The sequence below is a fragment of the Corvus moneduloides genome, chromosome 1 (assembly GCF_009650955.1).
Source record: "Corvus moneduloides isolate bCorMon1 chromosome 1, bCorMon1.pri, whole genome shotgun sequence".
In the NCBI taxonomy this organism is placed as follows: domain Eukaryota; kingdom Metazoa; phylum Chordata; class Aves; order Passeriformes; family Corvidae; genus Corvus; species Corvus moneduloides.
In genome coordinates, this window is record NC_045476.1 from 120,481,697 (window position 1) to 120,491,483 (window position 9,787).

At 38.9% G+C, this 9,787-nt stretch overlaps 1 long non-coding RNA gene across 1 annotated transcript; it reads left to right on the forward strand.

Moving 5' to 3' along the window:
* Positions 1-1,066: 1,066 nt before the first annotated feature.
* Positions 1,067-5,392, forward strand: LOC116451441. Its single transcript, XR_004243195.1, has 2 exons — positions 1,067-1,677; positions 3,199-5,392. It is a non-coding gene; the product is annotated as an uncharacterized LOC116451441 (long non-coding RNA).
* The last annotated feature ends 4,395 nt before the right edge of the window (positions 5,393-9,787 follow it).

Sequence of the window (9,787 nt, forward strand, 5' to 3'; positions counted from 1 at the left end):
CATTCCTTAAATCAAGGGGTACTGCAAGAATCTGAATGTTCCTTTTAAAAAAGAAACTTTAATAATCTTACAGTATGTTGGAAGGGTTTGAAAACTCACAAATTAGGAGACAAGAGAGGATGCTGTATATACTCTTTGAAAATCTTATGACTTTTTTCCTGCAGCCTTGGGATTTTTCGGCTTTGATTCACAATTTTTGGAAATTTAGAACAGCTGACAATATTTCTGTCCTTTTAAGGTGCTGCCATTTAACGCAGATGGTACTCAGAGGATAGCTTCTCTGGCAAAGGAGAGTCTTTAAAATGCATAGCTCATCTTTTAGAGTGCTTGGCACAATGGGACTGTGAGCCTTCTCTGAGAATTTCAGGCACAACCACAGTAAAAGTAATAAATAAATGAGGCATCTCATTCTATCCAGAGATGCTGTATAGAACTGCTGTTAAAGCACACATTTGCAAATAAAAGCAGCCTAAATTTAACTATGACTCAATTACATTAAATCTGACCCATTTTTGTTCTGTGTTTCAATTTAACACTTATTTACATTCTTAGACTTGGCGCTGTCGGAAGAGAAAGGAGGGGGAACAGGCATTTTCCTCCTCAGAATTGCCATAAAAAAATGGTGATTAGGAAAACACAGCTATAGTCAGCCTGAAGCTGAGTAGCTCATTTGAACCCACTATAAAAGAAAAGATCGTTTTCTCATCCTATTAAAACTGAGTTAGCAATGGCTGCGTAGGCGGCAGGAGATCAGAAATGAACGTCCAACTTGGAGTTCGTACAAGTGGGGTCGGGTCCAAAGCAAACTGCCTGATTAGTGAAACAATTTGTTTTTTACAATGACAGCAAATAGGTAAATCTTGTGAGCGTCAGGAAATCCTGGAGGATTTTGAATGGGAGCACTGACTGGTTTGCAAGTTGCACTCTGATTAGAAGGCATCGTTGCCTCTGGTTTTCATGCTCATGTTGCAAGGACATAAATAAGAGGGACTAAATTTTTTAGGGGCATTTATTTCTCTGCCTCTTCCTCTCTCCCTCTCTTGTTTTTACAGTCTATGTGTAATGACTAATTGGCTGTGTTTCCCCAGCTATTTTATGTTTCTCTTGCCCTGGTTACAAGTCGTACTAAAGCAGTATATCCACAGGGACCTATAGACAGCCAACATTGCCAAATGATACGCAGCATTCCCCTTTCTCTCTAAGTGTAAAACATTTACAAGTAAATTTACAAATGCATTAAGAACATTTCCTCAGTTGACTGTTAGTGTTTATTTCTTCCCCTTCTCCTCCCGGGAGCAGACACCTTCCAGCCCCTCAACTTTCACACACTGCTCTCCCGTTACTTTCCTCCTTCCCTCCCTGTCGCCCCTTTCCCTCCTCTCCCTCCTCCTCCTCCTCTCCCTCCTCCTCCTCCTCCTCCTCCTCCTTTTCCAGTTCAGCGGCGCAAATTTCTGTTTGTGCCAGTGGGGCGGCCTGGCGAGACCGCAATTGCTCTACCCCACAGATTGACGAGCCCTCAGATGCCGATTTACTGTACATGGCAGCCACGCTGGAGCCGCGGCACATCTGGAGTGGAGTAAGCTTACTCAGAAACAGGGGCCAGCTCCAGCCGGAGCCAGCGGAGCCGAGCGCGGCGCTGAAAGGCAGCCCTCCTGCCTCCCCTTCCCTCCTCCCCGGGTACATTTCCTAATGTAAACAGAGGCCAGGGGGGAAGGACACAGTAACTCTTTGCTGCGTGTTTGTCATTTCATGTTCTTTATCTGCTTGAGGTCAAACTGGAGCTCTGGAAAAACAGAAGCTTTGCTTTCATTCTAAATAGCTGAAAGCCATTGCTGCTGAAGGGAAAAAAATAAAAAAAAGAAAGAGTTTGCTTTTGTGTTTATTTGTTCCACTTTATGGTAATTTCTGGGATAATTTCATTATCTGCAGTCAAATTGAAAACAAGCTGTCTATGCTAATGATACCAGCATATTATTTTGTGTACAGTAGGCGTGGAGCTCTTTAAACGACGAGTGGACTGCATTTCTGCTTATAGCTGTACTACTTTAACTTCTTTTTTTTATAGTCACAAAATGAGATTTTCCTTTTATTATCTTGAAACAAAAAAGATTAGCCATGGCTGCTTTGCTTTACAAAATGGTGAATACCTTTCACGGCCCAGTGCCAACCTGCTGTCCCACAAATGCATTCTACGAAGAACGTTATTGCAAAGAAAAAGTGTGCTTGTTCTGGGCCAGGTATGCTGATTTTATAGTCCAGTTCACTGGACTGCTGAATTTTAATATCTGCATGTAAAGAAGTGGGAGAGATTTTTGAGGCATTTACTGACTGTCAGCAATCTGAAAGAGAGCTCTGTGATCCTTTACAAGTTTTATATAATTTTTATTTCTTCTTTCTAATGGCAAAATGATAAAGTTTATAGGTTAGTTGTTCAAACAACATTAAATCATAAACAGAATCACAGAATCTACTAGGCTGGAAAAGACCTTTGAGATCATTAAGGCCAACCTATGACAATGCAAACATGTAATTTAAAATGGCTTTTCCCACTCAGTATTCCTTGCAACTCAATGGATTTTGCAGTGAATAAAGGAGAGAAAACAAACCTCAGAAAACATTGCTGATAACATACTGATGCTGATGTTGATTTAGCTGTCTTCATAATAAAAGTCTGATTCAGACGAGAGCAGTGGTTTATCGGGTATGGAGACTAGTTAAAAATCTCACTCAGTAAATGTATGAATAAACCACTGTAGGTCAGACCCTAAACCATTTTTGTCTATAGGAGTAGAAAATCTTTGACCACCACATGGTTTTCCAGGGATGTTGGTTCGTTGTGGCTTCTCAGTTCACAGGTCACACTCAGTATTTTGGCCTTCTGGTGGATAAAATTCCAGATAAGTAGGTTGCTGCTTTGACTGTCAGTGAAGGCAAACCTATCTATCACATAGGAAGACTTGGGCTGGGCAGCAAGTGACTGGACAGCAGTTCTTGTACCATGGTAGTGCAAAGTTTCAGCAATGCATTCCCCACTCCCCCATAGGGCTCTTCCAATTGCTGTTTTATGTTCCGGGTAGATATACCATAATACTTGCACAAAAAGTAGCAATATAGGTTTCATATTTCTGTATTATTGTTTTAGTTGATTTTAGAAATTTCTTCACAATTGTGTTTTCTCTTACTTTCATGGTGTTTCAGATCCCACTAGGAAAGGGCCAAAATTCCTCAGGAAACATCTTGCCCAGGTCTCGGCCTTCTTACCAGGGGAAGCAGTGAGCATTACTGCCTTATGGCTCCTTAGAAACCGCTCGAGGTGAAACTCAGTAAGGAGGGGAGAGGTGTTGGTCACCATGGGAAGACTGAATTGCACATCTCCAAGGTCCGGAATGACCTTTCTGTGCCTGAAGTCAGAAGCAGCATCATGGATCCAGGGAGAAATGCAGGGACGGTGCACCATTTTGCATGATCTAGATGATTACTGAGATTGATAAAATGGTTTCTTTGCAGTGAAATGATTTATTTGGAAAAAACTCCACACGTCTACACAGAAAGGCTGATGGAACCAGTCTCAAAAGCAAAGCTGTTTGGCATATTTCAGAGAGATCTTGGCAGTTGACTTAAATCTAAGGTTTTTCAGGGACAGTTGGATTTTGGCTGAGTTCTTCTGGAAGCCTGCAGGGCTTTGGCTGGCAGACCATTGCTCAACCTTTCGACTGCCAGGGTAGAGGATTCATGGCCTATCATTGCAGGATGGCCCACCAAGTAGTCTACCTTTGAACTAAAGACCTCAGGCCTTCCAGGTTTCAAAACTGGGACAACACTTGTTTTGAAACTTTTTGATGCGTTTGGGTATTCATTGGAAATATTTTTATGAATTACCAAATCCTGACCCCAAAAAGTGTTCCATAGGAGTTTTTTGAACAGCTGCATTCTAGTCTAAGTTTAATGACCCAGAGGGGAAAAAAATAAAAAGTTTCTCCATAAAGGAGAAATAAAACAGAATCCAGTGAATGAGTCTGAAGCGGGACTTCTCTGACCCCTATTTACTGGGTAACTCTGCCTGTAATCCCACTGGTGTCCTTGAACATCCAGTAGATTGGTTTGGGCTCAATGACACAGTTCTTGTCTTAATTTTGAACATGATATCCTGATAGGAATTGCTTAAGCATGGTTTATTTTTTCCCCTTTCCATTTAGTGCACATTTGAAGTTGATTCAACTCCTTGTTTTGCACTAATGCCAAAAGTGACCATGAAGTCTCGAAATGAAATAATCTTGGTAGATGACTACGCATCCTACTGATTATGCTATTGTTATTATATTAATAGCATGTTCTCCAGCTTAAGCAATGTGCAGGTGCAAAACTCTCATTCAGCAGTACATGACTCTTTTATCTGCCGTTTCTTGCCAGTAGATTTCCTGCCCATATGAATGTTTCTTGTGAAACTTCTGGAGAATAGCTGTTGGAGTTTTGCCAGTTGTAAGATAACAAATACATAAACAACCCCTTTCCAAAACTCAACAAACTCCCCCTTTGTCAGTCATCTCTTTTTGAAACAACTAATTAATGATAGATGTTCTGCATCTAATAAAAAGTACCAGTTGTGAGAAAATAAACAGTGTGGATTAACGTAGCAAAGGCAAAAGTAAGGACTTTCCTAGTGGTGCCAATAATGTCACCCCAGTGTGCCTGTGTATTGCTGTGCCCTTTTGGCTCACGTGGGTACCTCCCTTTAAATATGTGCCTGCTGTGACTCAGTCATTCACTCTATAACACTTCTTTTGAATCCCACCCTGATACATTAGGTTTCAAAGACAATTGGTCTTGGCAAATAATAATCCATTTTCAGAGAAATCTTAACTCTGTGTGTTTTTTTTTAGGTAAGCAAGACTTTTGGATCTGCACACATGCTCAAACAGCAGTGAAACCTGTGAACTAGCACTCAGAAACTATATTTATTCCAGAAGGCTTCATGCTTTGTGACCATCATTCAGAAATGAAGACAGAAGAGCACTTTGAGAATCGGAGGGGATTAAAGGGTTTGAAAAGTGTATCAGTAGGTGTTAGTCTGCAAGAACATATGTGTGTGGGAAAAGGGCAGCTAAACAAACCCAGATATTAGTACTGTACTTTAAAAGGTGATAGATCTCTTTAAGATCAAAATAAACTGAGAAATCTGCCTAGAAGTAAAAAAAGGAATTTCCAGTTTCAAGTGTGTTATTTCCTTTCAATGTGATTATTTACAGTATATCTTTTCCATGTTTTTTGAAAAATGTTATTGACATCTGAATGGTATTTCAGCATATTATGACAGATGTGAAACTCAAACACCAATATTTGCAATATCTTTGACCCCAGTATAAACTGTAAAAAATTATCCTATTGTACTTTCTTTGCCTGCTTTCAGTGTTTTGTTTTGTCAAAGCAGTAGAGGATTCATTGAACTGGAGCCTGCCATTTGTTATTGGCATTTCTCAGAAGAGTAAGAACAGTCGTCAATTATATATTTTCCAACAAAAACATAAACTCAGTATATAAATGTTCAGATTATAATACCACCCCAAATATATATGTATCCTAAAAATAAACCACAATAAATGTTAGACTAAGCAAAAATGAAGAACAGGGAAAGAATGAAGTAGAGCTAAAAAGGGGGGAAAAAGTAGAAAGAAAACCACAACAATAAAAATGCAAGCATTAAGTAATATAGTGGCTATGGAAAAAAAAGAGCTTGAAGATGAAGTTAAGAGACAGAGAAAGGAAACTATCCACGATATTGTTGCAAAAGTACTATTATTACCTGGTGGGTGAAACTGTCATCACAGTCATTGCAGTCAATTCAGGTGTCCTGAAACACAATAAATAAACCCAAGGGCTTTTAAATACCCAAGATTGAATAAAGATGCCAAAGAATTTCAGTGATCATCAAATGGTGATTTAAGGCCAGACCTTTTTCACTATCAAGTTTAAATTGAATTATACAAATAAGAATTTCAATGTTCTAAAGAATGATCCCCTTCTCAGATTTTTCTGAGGGAAGAAATAAGACTTGGAAGCTCTGATTTTGTGGGGGAAAAACTAATTTATTTAGAACTAGGTTTGTGTTTTGAATCTCTCTAAAATGAAGATGCATTTTGGCTGGGGCTCCAAGGTGGAACCATCTCTAATTCTGTTGTACACCAATTAAGGAAGTATAATTGACCTTTTATGCAGAGTATGACTGAAATCTGTGAGTCTAAATTATTCCTGTAAGTGAATTTGAACAAATTTGGTGCTTTTTAGTTGATTCAGCCCCACCACAGGACTCAGTTCTGTCTTTAGGTGAGCATGGGCAGCTCTTGTTAATCAGTAAGGATTGTACAAGGGTGACAATGGGCAGAGCAGGACCTGTTATTTTTCATTAATTTTGTAAAGTCCAGTTGTAGTGTGAGTATGTTCCTCATTAGTAATAGCACTACTACATTGGTTTTCCAACAAAACTTGCAAAATATTTCATTACTTTTTGGTCCACTGAACTACTGAACTGCCAGTTCTTAACAGAAAGGAGCTGTAACTGAATCACCAGTAAAAGAAGCAGGAAATTAGATAAATGGGTAACACTGGTTTTACATATCTAAATGAAAAGGTGTTAGTTTCAAATACAGAGCCTTTCAATATATTTTCCAAATTCTCAAAAGTGCCTGACTTTTGTTACTAAAATGCTGCACCAAATTAACTGATAGTGCAGCACTGCTCCTATGACTTGAAATGATTTAGTGCATCTGACCAAAAAAGGTGAAAATTCCTTATATCCTGATAGGTACCATGATCTCTTTGGAAATTAAAAATCTTAGGGCTTTCATAATTGCAGGATGATTATTGGAGAGACAAAGATTTCTTTTCTGATAATTACGTAACAAGACATTATTTGGAGGAAGCTAGCATTGTAGCCAGATAAATACCCTTGCTCATGCTGCCTGGAAAACTGTGGTAGGAACAGTTTTTGAAACACAGACAACAAACATTGTGGAGAGAAGAACTCTTTTAACCTTCTCTTCTGGTAGGGAGAAGGAATTGTAAATGCAGGACAACAAGCTACATTGGATGAGAATCCTCCCAACCAACTCAGCCACTCGTGTTAACTATACCCGTTTTAGGGTTCCATTAGAATCAGTGGAGGATGAGAGAGATCTCCAGAAGGTGAGCTGTATTTTGGCTCTTTGAATTGTCAGCTGCTGGAGTTCTCTCTCCATCAACTGCAAAGGGCATTTAAGGGTCCCACAACTCATGGGTAGATGCCTGTATTTAATTGGGATGAAGCTGGGTCATCCAGTATACATCTTAAATGTAGGACATATTACAGAGCTACATAACAAATGGAGTTCTTGGTCCCATCTAGGAAAACCCAAGTTGAACTTCTCTAAGTTTATATCAAGCCAAAGTCCACTGCTAGGAATGGAGGAGAAAGAGGAAAGAGAATGCATCCTGGGTGAAGAAATAAAACATTTTCTCAGATGCTTACTCAATATTGTTGTGCTTCAGGCTCAGGATGTTGCTTCATTGTCAAATGGCTGATCTTTCCTTGTCATGCTTTCCTATTGTTCTCCATTCCTTAAATAATCCTGGCTTTCAGCTGCATTTTTAATCCATTTAATTCATTTTCAAACCCCCTAAAAACAGAGATTAGTTTAGCAGATCAGGAATGAATTAGAAAAAAAGATTGCATAATGGACCTAGTTAAATTAGACAGTTGCTACTTGCCTTTGCATAGTAATAAAGATGCAGTTAATAGCTTCCACTTTATTTAGCTGCTAAATTCTGTTTTGTTTCAGAAATCCACTCCACTGCAATAACTACATTGTTCTTTGCTCATTAATCTCTATTATTTGCTCTTCTTTGAATTGTTGTGAAGTTTCAGTACATGGGCAGGCCTTTGGCAGAGATGAACATGTCGATCTATTAGATCTTTTAGCCTCTATGATTTAGACAAAGTAGTACTATTATAATGGTTTACAGACTTTAGTGCCTCATCTTCAGGCTTCCCTGTTCACTCCACGATATCACAGCAGCTCTAGGGCAGAACTCCATTGCTGCGATTTGTTCTATACAAAGGGTACAAGAACAGCATAATGCTAATTATTATACAGTCAGTATAATACCACTATACTTGCAGTTAAATCAGAAAGTAAGTAGGGGATTACAAGTAATAACTGAGTTTGTTTTTTTTTTTTAAATTGCATTCATACCATGTATGACTTTATGACACTATATACTGCAGACTGTTGCCACAAACTTACTCCTTGAACTGAGTCTTGTACCATTACAAGCTCTGGCGGTAGGAGATATGTAAGTAGTTCTAGACATACTATATTATTCTCCAGAAAAAGAGCAGTCCAGTGCAAGAATTACACTAATACAGCTGGAAATGTTGAAGCAGATTCTTCTATCATCTTAATATTTATGTAGGCATTCTGTGAACAAAGCACCACTTGTTTGTCTCTTCATGTATTTTTAAAAAATGTATTGCAGTTAACATCTCATTAAACATGAAGGGAAAATATCCCAGGCAATTCCTTTTGCTCTGACCTCATAATCAATATGGAGCAAATGTGGAGCAAATGCTTTATTCAAATTTCTTTGGTTAGGTTCCCTGAAATCCACAGTTCTCTATTGCCTTTTCTGCTTAGTGTACTTGCTACATCTGATGTTCAGCGGTCATAACTATAATCTCTCTCCCCATGTCTCTTTAATTTGCCTTTTCCGGTGATGGAGCAGCTCTTGACATTACATGTGTTTCATTTAAGATGTTCTATGTTTCAGTCAACTGTATTTGCTGTGTTTGCTCTTCAGTCTTTAGGGTGGCAAAGAACAGAAAAAGAAAAGCAGCCTGAAATGACTTGTTTGAGCTCCTACATAGGAAACATAGCAGAAGAATGTTAGTAATTGCTCCTGTATTTGTTACTCTCAATGAAATTGCTTACAGCATTTCTGCACTTTTCAAAACATATTCATTAGGGTAGGTGATTGACTTATCTCTGGGACCTCCTGCACTACTGGTAGCTCTTAGACCAACTGAGATAGACAATGCTGTCCCACTGCTGTCCCTTGCCCAGGGAATTTGGACTCTGGCTAGCAGAAGGCCAGAAATCTGACAATTTAATGCACTAAGCTGTGGTCTGCTCTTCAGAGTAGCAGCCACTGGGTACCATCAAGTGAAGCTCACTCAGACCAGTTACCTCATTCTTTGTGTGTTTATTTGAATTTGTAAGGTGTTTCCTGAAAAAAACTTTTATGAGAGGTCTGTATATGTTCAGAGTCTCTGCAGGGGCCCTTTGATAAAGTCATACTTTTTGTCTCTGAACTCTCAGGAGAGTACACCCAGCCATTCGAATATTTGTGAGTGACCTCTAACTGCATAAATATGAATTCCAGTTTAATTAAGGATTTAGTTGAGCTTGTATGAACGATATTTGCATGTTGTCCCATCTTCAGTCATGGCTCTGCCTGTATCATGGGTTCAGAATAGCACTTCAGACTTCAGACTGGCATAACAAATATTCCAGAGTCACTGAACAGGGTTGTCACTGTGGGTAGTTTACTTGGTTTCCTCAGCATTTAAAAATGGTGCTTGTCACCGATTCCCCACAAGCCTTTTCACTACCCTGCCAACTTCTTGAAGAGAAAAATAACTTCATATTGGTTTGAGGTGCTTCAAGAGTTATGTGAAGAGAAATGTCACTGTTTTTTTTTTTTTTTTTGTAGGAATATTAGCTAAGATATGCACTTCACTTCTAAATAAACCACAATT